We start from the raw sequence: 10,798 nt of genomic DNA, 5'->3' as shown, positions 1-10,798 counted from the left end.
CCTTGGTCATTACCATGTCGTTCCATCCGCCTAACAATTCGATTAAGCACTGGTTGTTGAGCCACAGGCATGGTATTAGAATTAACCGCCTGGCCTCCATCATTTGGAGCCATTTGACTGCCCGTAGGCATCGACATGCTAGGGGGAGCTGGTAATAAAGGGACATTCTGCATCATATTTCCTCTCCCATTAGGGTTAGCCAGCGCTATCCCTTGACCATTACTGCCATTGGCCATTGCCACATTATTTCCCAATACTAAACCCATGTTCGAATTGCCTCGAGAAGCATAGGCTGCTTGTAGTCGGGATTCCACCTCTTGTGCTCGTGTAATGGCAGTATCTATATCCCCCAAGGGGACACCACTCAACTGCAATTGGATATTAAAGTCCAAACCATGTAGGAAATATTGCAATTGGGTAGCTGCGGGGATAGGAATAGAGGTGTCCAACTTACGGAAAACCTCTTTTATCTTCTTCGCATAAGCACGAATATCCTCGTGTGGTTCCTAGCGGGTCACGTTGAGTACATGCAACCAATATTGCCCACCCCTTTCAGGGGCAAACTCCCTTCGAAAAGCTCCATAAAATGCATCAATGTTCAATATGGTTCCGGCTTCTAAACCATGATACCATATAGCAACTCTTCCTTTGAGAGTCATATTGAAGAACATCATTAAATGTCCTTCTTCTTGGATGCGACAGTTAAACATCAGCTTTTGAAACTCCCTAATGTGGAGTTCCGCATCTTCCTCAACTAGCCCATTAAAAATGGGTAGTGGGTAACCTAGAGCCGGAAAATCCGTCGTTCCTGCTGGAATTGCAATAGGCTGCGCCATGACAAGGATTGAATTTGCACTAGGAATAGGAGACGGTGGGGTTACACCTCCCGTACTTGACGTGGACTGGCTTATAGAAGGAAGGGAAGCACTAGAGCTTCCACCTTCTCCTAACTTACTGCTTGTGGCCCCAAGACCACTAGATCCACTCCCTCGTAAGGGTTCAGCACCGCTACGCTTAGGGGAATATCTCCTAAAAATTTCAGCACGTCGCCTAGCTCTTTCGTCTCTTTCTTGCTTTTGGATTTCTGCTAGACGATGCTTATCAATAAATAACGGATCAATCTCAGTATCCTTTGGCATAAACTACTAGTTGGTCCCTAAACAACCAAGATTCGAGAACCGCCACTTTTAAGTGGCTCCTGGCAGATGCACCACTGATGGACCTAAAAACGGTCGGCACTAGCTCATGCACTAGCCGGGCCTCGTCACTACGCACAAGACAACCCCTCGGCCTCGCGGCCAGGAGCGTCTATCAAAATCTCTGCCTTCCTAAACATTGCGTTTGTAATACGTTGTAGTCCAACTGATCCTAACCCAATATTACTCCTCAGAGGGAGTCCCTTTCACATAGCCAAAAGGCTCGAATCACATACACCTTGGGGATTGGCCCCTCAGTGCGTCGCTCAACAAATAGACACATCACACAAAAGTCGCTCAAGGTACCAAATAAGCGTGTCCAGGAGTGTACCATTGTCCTTACTTAATTTCCCCTTTGGGACCCGTGTCTACCTACAGCATGGGTACCTCACTGCCTCTCATCGTAGGTCATGTTCTAATAAACCAATTGCAATGCATGTCCAGGAGCTGATCACTGATACTTTTTTTCCATTCTTTTCATGCTCTATGCATTTAGTGGATGCCTAGTGCTCAAACATTTAGCAAACAGTATTGTGCACAAGTGCAAAAACATTCTTTTAATGGTTTCCAACTACCGTTCGTGCTTCGTTGCATGGGCTTAGCACCGAGGTGATCCTCGTGCTACTAAGCTCTTAATTTTAATTATCATCCGCCCTAAATGCTATGCATAGAAATCAGCAACTTTCCCATCATCTCACACGGCATTTAGACATATTTCAACTCCTCTACCCTTCCCCGTTTAAATATTGCATCGTTGTATGGATTTATAGGGCATTTTGCCATCATTTTATGTATAACAAGCGGAAAAAACCACACTAGCACAAGAAGGTGGGGTTGAACTGAGGCAAATCCTCATGCTTCAGTCCCCACAAACATTCACAAACATTGCTCTTATTTATCCTTATTTTTCGGAACCCAAAATGTATTTTTTCCCTATTTTTTAGGATTTTTCCACCCTTTTCTTGTATTTTCCCTTATTTTCCTGTATTATTTAATTACTAAAAATTAAGAACAGATTAGGGGCTGTGGCCCTTAGTTCCTTCTTGCAGAAAAATGAAAGTTTAGTTGATGTTCCTATTTACTTGCCCATTTTTATGCCAAAAAACCATCATTTTCCCTTGATTTTTCATGTTTTTCGTGTTTTAATGTATTATTTTGAACCACAAGATGCATATTTTTCTGATTCTCTGATTATGACCAGCAAGAACTCATGGAAAACAGCAACATGAACAATTTTTAGCCCACATGAACAACATTTCATCAATCAAAAGCTATAGAATCTCAAATTTCCTTTGAAAATTTTAAATTACCGCTTATTTGCGTGTTTCTGGTTTCATGTCCATGGCTGCAAATTTGGAAATCAGCAGCACTTCATGTCTAGCACAATCACCAATCACCATTTCCAGCCCGTGGAGCAATCCGATCCATGCCGGAGAAGCCTCCATCATTCTTTCTTCTTCCTTCTTCTCCCCACATGAACTTGCCTTTAGAAGAGAGAGAGGGAGGAGAGAGAAAGACTGAAATCAGAGATCTTCAAAGAGAGCATCATTTGACGGGCGAAGGGCGGCGAAATGACCAGCATCCAGGAGGGAATGAGGGCCAATGATGATTGACATGGGTTGCATTGAGGCTGGAGATCACCATCAAGAGCATGGAGCGCAAATTTCGGACGTGATGGCGCCTTCATCCTCCTCACGTTTTTTTCCATCTCCCTCCTCAAAAGTTTCATGCTACATTTTAATTTGGGATCCCAAGGGTCATGCCCATTTTGGCCAAACTTTGGTCCACCTTTTCAAATCTTGCCCACTTTGTGGTTATTTCCCCGTCCGGACTCGGAATCGAGCTCTGAAAAATCCTGGGCGTCTGGCTTAGCATCCCGCATTGGCCAGTAGCTCGTGTCAACCCACACGACTGTCTGAGAAATTATGAAAAATCAACAAGTGTCGCTCGGGCGCCTTTAAAGCACTTTGGCGCTTAAAATCGTCCCAGATCGAGCCGCCGCCTTTGACAGTGAATATTTTTCCCTTGATATTCATAATTTTTAGCTATTTTTAAGCACTTCCCGTCACCTAAATTCCGCTCTCACCACTGGATACATCTCTTGATCAGAATGTCAAGCTAGACATGAATACTGGGGCTGAAGTAGAGGATGTGACTATGTACAGGCAGATGGTTGGCAGTTTGATTTACTTGACCATTACTAGGCCTGACTTGAGCTATGTTGTAGGTCTCATAAGCCAGTTTATGCAAAAGCCTAGAAAGCCGCACTTGGATGCAGTTAGACGCATTATGAGATATGTTAAGTCCACTATAGAGTATGGGCTGTTCTATGTCAGAGATAAGCCCTTGATATTGACTGGATACACGGATGCAGATTGGGCAGGTTGCTCATATGATCGTAGATCTACAAGTGGATATGCATTTGGATTTGGTAGCAGCATGATTAGTTGGAGCAGCAAGAAGTAGCCTACGGTTGCTTTGTCGAGTACTGAGGCAGAGTACAGGGGTGCTGCATTGGCAGCATGCGAGATTTCATGGTTGCTCAAGCTTATGGCTGATTTGGACATACAAGTAGATGCTCTAGTGAAGTTACTATGTGATAATCTGAGTAGTGTACTCTTGGCTATGAATCCAGTCTATCATGCCAGGACGAAACACATAGAGGTACACTACCATTTCATCAGAGAGATGGTTCTTGCAGGACGAGTTGATCTTATGCATGTGAAGACTGATGAACAGGTAGCAGATATCTTTACCAAGTCCTTGGGTAAAGATAAGTTTTGTGGTTTTAGACAGCTGCTTAGAGTACATATGCTATCTTGAGCTTGAGGGGGAGTGTTAGAATATCAAGCTCATACATGTGTGTTTGACCGGACACAACTAGTCTGGCTAGATCAGTTAGGTGTATTAAATAAGTCGGTGTTACTTCTAGTGTGAATGGTCTTTATGACCTTAGGTTGTATATGCACTATGTGTGTGCTAAATGAATAATAAGAAGAATAGAGAGAGGAAGCATGTTGCTTCACTCTGTGTTGCTCTCCTTCCTGCTTCCATGAAATTTAACAGTGATGAGATATCATTTGGTACTAAGTACATCTTGCCTTCTATCACCCCTCATCAACAATTTCTAGGACATGATCATATCTCTTGACTCGCAACATGGCCTTTGATCTTCATATCTTATCATTGGAAAAGAAATCAATAAACACATTAATAGGCATAAACAAAGTAATCTTACTTAGCCCACTTGAGATATTAGGTTTCAATGTTTTTTGTATCTCTGTTAACCTCAGAACGACACGAGGCGCAAAGAAGATTTAATAAGGAGCATAAAAGGACAATTTGTTGAAAAAAGAATACCAAGAAGCATGGGAAACTTTTTAAAAATCAAGAACAAGACACAAAAGAAATAAAGTGCACTTTAGCCCCTTTAAAAAGAGCACCAGGATCCCTCCTGCATAAGTTGTAAATGAAAAGCACACGCAAAAGAACCATGAGAATAGGAAAAGAATAGGAAAGAAAGTGGAAAAGAGGACCAAGACCGGATGGTCCATCATGGAAAAGGGTTGGGTGCCCAAGGGGACAAGAGCATATATAAAATTGAAAAAGTGAATGGATACGTTCATTCTTGGTGTGTGTGCAAACTAGCCCTCTTCTTGTTCTTGCTCTTGCTTCCTTCTTGTGCATGAGAGAGGGAGAGAGCGAGTGTGAGAGAGGGAAAGCGTAAGTGTATGAGATTGATGGACCATAAAGAAGCTCTTCTTCTCCTCTCCTCTCTTCTCCTCTCTTCTCTTCTGTTTTCTCGTGCATGCGGCTATGGAGGATGGAGCTTGGAGTATAAAGATCGAGCTTGTTTGATAGCATCTTGAAATGTGGATCCATTGAAGGATTCAAGGAGGAGGACTATGATGATCAAATTCAATGGGTAAGCTCACAACATCCTTGTGTGAGAGTGTGCATGGCTATGTGAGAGGTAACCATAGCCACTTACTTAAAACACTTGACTTGATAAGAGGACCGTAGGGTCTCGGTGGTTGCTAGTGATAGCAACAACATTTTGATACTATTGTTAGGACCAATGAATTCGAGATTGAGTGCTTGCATGCTCCAAATCAAGTGATGGAGTAGGTGTTTGTCTCTGAAATGATGCTTGGTTTAGAAAGTAAGTGAGGGAGTCGGAGGGTGTTTGATCTCCTTTGCTTGATAGTTTAGCTGTTGGAAGATTTAGAAACGTTAGTTAGATCAGTGATATGTTGTTTTTCATTAGTAGGATGCATTAAGGTTTGGGAAATAAAGAAAAGATAAGTCTCAATAACAAGTAGGAAACAAAGGAGCAGAGATAGAAAAGAAAAGAGAATTTGAATATTTGGAAAGGAAAACAAATAGTAAGGGAAGAAAGAGAGAGAGCATTAAAAGAAAAAAAATGAGGGGAATAGCTCATTTGAGTTTGTGAGAGATTGAGAGTGAAAGTAGCAAGTTAGGAGAGAGCAGTATGCCAGGAGAGCAACAGTAGTAAACTTCCATTGTAGCATCTCTTGCAGTGGTTCTAGGATGCTCAAAACCTCTCTTGCTGACTCAACAATAAGGATAGCATCATAGTTGAAAGCACATGTCATTAAGTGATTCATTGTCATTAATTTTTGTCAATTAGGGTGTTTTTAGTGCTGCTTGAATGGCATCCTTGGACTCAAATGGTTGAGTCCTAACTAGTTACTTAAGCCCACTCAAATGACAGATAATGATGTTAAATATTCATTGAGCAGTTTGAGCAAGTGTGTGAGGAAAATAGCCTCATGAACCCCACTCAGCCTTTGCACAAGCTTTTGGACTCTACCTAGGAGACAAGGGACGAACTTGGTTTATTAGCCTAGAAAATGTTGAGTGCAACAACTTTAATATCTTGAAAAATCTTTTCATTAAGAGTTTTTTTGAAGTAGGATACTCAAACAACCTCATTTTTAGGTTGATGAATGTCAGCCAAAAGGGCAAGAAGGAAATTCGAGACTATGTCACTCACGTGAGAAGTCTCTATAAGAGGATTCCAATTGAAAGAGCGACCCAATGAGAGAGCAGTCTCCACTATTTTTATCAACGGAATCTAAAATGAATAGCTCTATAAGGCCTTAGCTAGTAACTTGAACTTACAAAGGGATGCATTAGCCAATGTCTTTGAAGAGGCAATACATGTGGATGACTTATTGAGAGAGAGAAGCTCAAAAGTCACACCGCAAGAGAACATCACCTCTAGGGACACTGAGAGAACTACAATACTTAGTGAGCAATCAAGCCATGGCACGAAAGGTAAGTGAAAAAACATCGACCAAAATCAAGAAATAGTGGACCTCAAGTTAGAGTTGGCCAAGATACAAGAGATGTTTGACAAGGTTAGTGTGACCCAACATTTAGTGTGTGCATTGTTGTGGGAATCATCTTCCAGTTGAATGTCTCAACCCTAGATCACAGCCCTATGCTAACTGTGATAGGTTTGGACATGATGTGATGCACTGCCCAAGAAGGCTCCCATACCCACAACCCTATGCTAACTGTGATATGTTTGGACATGATGTGATGCACTGTCGATTGCCAAGAACCCTAGATCACAGCCCTATGCTAACTGTGATAGGTTTGGACATGATGTGATGCAGTGCCGATTGCCAAGAAGGCTCCCATACCCACAACCCTACACTCAATCCTACAATCCAAGGAATAGGCAACCCAACTTTGGAAGAATAACTCCATTAGCTCTACCAACACCCAATGATTTGAAGCTAGATGCCCCTAGGATGGATATCAACCTGATGGCAATACCTAGGCCACATGGACCCATAGTGACCCATCAACCAAGCAATGCTCTGATACACTTTGTAGAGGAGCCACTAGAGGACGAAGTGTTGTCGAAGGGGTTTTACTCAAAAGGTTGTATCCACCGAGGATCAAAGAGAGAAGAAAATAGAGAATAGGAGATAAAAAAGAAGAAAAAGAATAGACAAGAGGTATAAAAGATAAAGACAAAGCTCAATAAATCAAAGCACTATGTATTGATAGAACTTGAGAAGATAAACAAAATCATTGTTTGGGACTACTTGAAAGCAATCTCCAAGCATTAGATCTCCTAGAGATGCCTGGTAGACCAAAAATGTGCACCAAACACTAGCTTCTTCTTTGCTACCTCAGATCGTAAATCTCATGGTTCCATTGGCTCTGAAGGGGGTAAAACCTCAGGACACTAGGACACCTAGTCAAAATTCTTCCAAATTGCTCCGTCTTCTCCCTGTTGTTCAAAGTGTTATTTACTACTTAAAAATTGTGATCGCACGCTATCATACTGCTGTGCATCCGAGGTGTGGAATCCACCAAATGATCGTTCTCTTCCACAAGAATCAAAGCAAGTCGAAAGCCTCTTCTTCCAGAAGGCTAGCCAAGATAGAGCTAGGGGCAAAATGATAGCGCATCACAGGTAGGGATGCACCGAAGTTGTCTAGAGGAGCTTCAAGGATGTTCTCCAAGATAGCAGACAAAGAGACTACAGTATTGAACTGAGGATGTTGCGATGACATAACAGTAGGTATGGATTGTTGTGTATGCCGTTCGTCATGGCAATAGGGCTGTACTAGCTGTTGCTTGTCCTATTGGAAGCTTTGCTTCTGATGATGGTGTTGCTGGTGATGTTGTGTGTGTTGATGCTACTGTTGATAATGAAGGGTCATCTATGCATTCATCGTAGGTCCTGCAGCTTTAGCTACAAAGCTATGGTGGGAAGGCTGTTGGTCGCAAAGATGCATGAAGAAACTCAAATCATAACCGGAATTAGCTTAGAGCAACTGTCCAAACTCTGATTCCTCTTTAGCAAGGAGGGGTCTAAACTCTCTGTGATTAAGCAGGAAAGCCTCATCTGGAAATAGCCGTCCGTCCCCCCCATTCTTTCTGCTTTTTCCGAAGTGCCTTCAAAGAATCTCCCAGAAGTCTGCAAATAGCAGGTGATCAACTATAAGGCCTCAAACTTGGTCAGGTCTTTCTTTTCAAGAAAAGTACCAATTCTACAGCCTTTGCATGAGCATATTAGCATGCCCCTGAAGACATCCTTTAACTTGCATATCTTTTGCATTGCCATGTTTCAACCTAAAGAGAAATAATCTCTTTTGTAGGATGAAACTGATCCACAACTTCCGACCAAGCTTCTATACCAGATCAAGCAAACAATACTCCACTAAGATAGTAGTAAAGTCCTTCCTGTCATGCCAGTACTGTTCAGTAGCATGGCTATGTCTTTCAAACACATCACAGTTTGCACAGTGCATCACCTGCAAGCTCCTTCTGTCTTGCAATCTTGGATGTGTCAACAACCGCCAATTGCATGCCCTGGTAGATTAGGTGCTTGTAATCTCTTGCACTGAAAGCTTAGCAGCTGCATCCTCTAACTTGGTCACAATATTATCTCCTTTGTTCCCAAGAAAAGTCTGAAGTCTATTGATGAGTTCATTGTAGGGGGGCAAAGGAGGAACTAGGCCTATCTCTACCATTTCCTGCAAGAAGCTTGAAGCCTCCATAAAAACTTTCTGACTTATAGAGGTCACACACAACTAAGTAATATGTATCAGACTCAAGAGAGCTGTACTTTATTTTTTTGAGTTTAGACATTGTTGGACCTTCTCATTGTTGTCTGCCTTGCAAAAGCCAATCAAAAGTGCATGGTAGGCACTAAAGTCTGCATCTACTTCTTAGTGCACCATATGATGAAGGATCCTACCTCCCTCGACCATATTCCCAAAATCACAAAGAATATTGATTATTGTATTGCATGTCTCCATACACCTGTGGCTTTCAATACCATAAAATGAATGTGAACCTAATATTTTATAGCCCATTCTCCTTCTAAATTATTTGTAACAAATATCAGAGTCACTCCCAAACAGCACTTGTCTCTTCTGTAAAATTGAACATGAACCAATTGAAGGAAAAATGTTCAGGCAGAGCAAAGCATGACGTCTAAGTATGTACAAAGTAACAAATGTCACACACACAACTTTTTGGTGGATTCCACACCTTGGATGCGCAGCAGTACAACATCCACCCCCTCTGATCCTGTGCATCCTCCGGATGAGCCAACTACCCATGATCATTGTCATCAAGATCCACGAATAGATCAATCTCTTCATTGACTATTTCTGGTATATCAGCAAGGTTATCTGTCATATCATCTGTCTCTTCTACTGGAGTTTCTTCTCATTGCTCTTCTCTTACAAATTCTTCCAATGCATAATTTTCAACATCTCTTTTCTTGAAAATCTTGATTCTTTTTCCTGCAATGGGCACTCTAAGCATTGTCCCATCCAATTCTATCAGCTCATATGTTGCACTGTCAAAGACATGTCTGGCCCAAACCATCTTTTCACCATCTTCCAAAGTGCAGTATGCTGATTTTCAAGGCTTCTATCAAAGACTAATACCCAATCTCCCTCTTCTATTGCTCTAGGCCGCAAGCGATACCTGCTGTCAAACCTATCCTTATTTCTAAGTCTAGCAACCTTCAACCTGTCAATAGCTAGTTGAATATCCTCTGGTCTTCTCTCCAACTGCCGGATCCAAAGAGATAAGAGCTCCTCTCTTGTCAAATCCTCCTGCCAACGTAAAACTGACCAAGTCAAAGCACAAGTCTCAGTCGGCATAACCGGTTTCTGACCATACATCAACTCTGCGGGCATATATCATGTGGTAACACTGTGAGTCGTACGATCAGCCCACAAAGCAAATGGTAGAAGTCTTGACCATTCTCCAATCCGTCCTCTGTATGCTTTGGCTAATGCTTTCACTATCAGCAGATGCCCTCTTTCACTCTTTCCATTTCCCTCTAGATTGTATGCTGTGGTTAGAGCCAACTTGATTCCTAGTTGAGAGAAAAACTCCCTAGCTTCATGTGCATCTAATTCACCATGATCTGCAATGATCTTACCCACACAGTCATACCTGCAAAAAATTTCTTCCAATAAGAACTTACACACTGCACTAGTGGTCTTCGTTCTCAAAGGTCTGCCCTCGACATGATTGGTAAGATCCTCTCTAGCCAAAAGAATATACCTCATCTGCCATAGACCCATCAGCATAGTAACCAAGTCAACTACCCACTTCTAATAAATGCATAGCGAATAGGTCGGATGAAGCTCATCTCGATGGCGCACTACGGAATACATCTAACAGTCTCTACAAAGTGAGAAATATCTCTGTACATGTCTTTCCACCAATATTTTTCCTTGATTTTCTCATAAGTAGCCCACACTCCTCTATGACCAGCCCAAGGACTCTCATGAAACTCTCTCATCACATGTACTGGGTCTCTTTATTGCAGACAACCCGCAAGGGTAATCCACCTCTTTTCTTCGGGTGCTTCCAAAGAAATCCGTCCTTGAGAAAATAACCATAGGCTTTTCTTCTGATCTTCTTGAACTCTTCATCTGTCCATTCATCTCTTTTGCTTAGTGTACTAAGGTACTTGCCAATCTAACCAATCTCCAACAAAGAGTTCTTCTATGAAAGCCACAATATCATAGACATGGCAAACATGATCAACCATAACGGCTGAAATTTCTGCATCATCCTCTTCTGTA

Source organism: Lygodium microphyllum, chromosome 18, assembly GCF_053477565.2.
Source record: "Lygodium microphyllum isolate KBCC chromosome 18, Lygodium_microphyllum_v1.1.10, whole genome shotgun sequence".
In the NCBI taxonomy this organism is placed as follows: Eukaryota; Viridiplantae; Streptophyta; class Polypodiopsida; order Schizaeales; family Lygodiaceae; genus Lygodium; species Lygodium microphyllum.
This window is presented reverse-complemented; position numbering follows the sequence as displayed.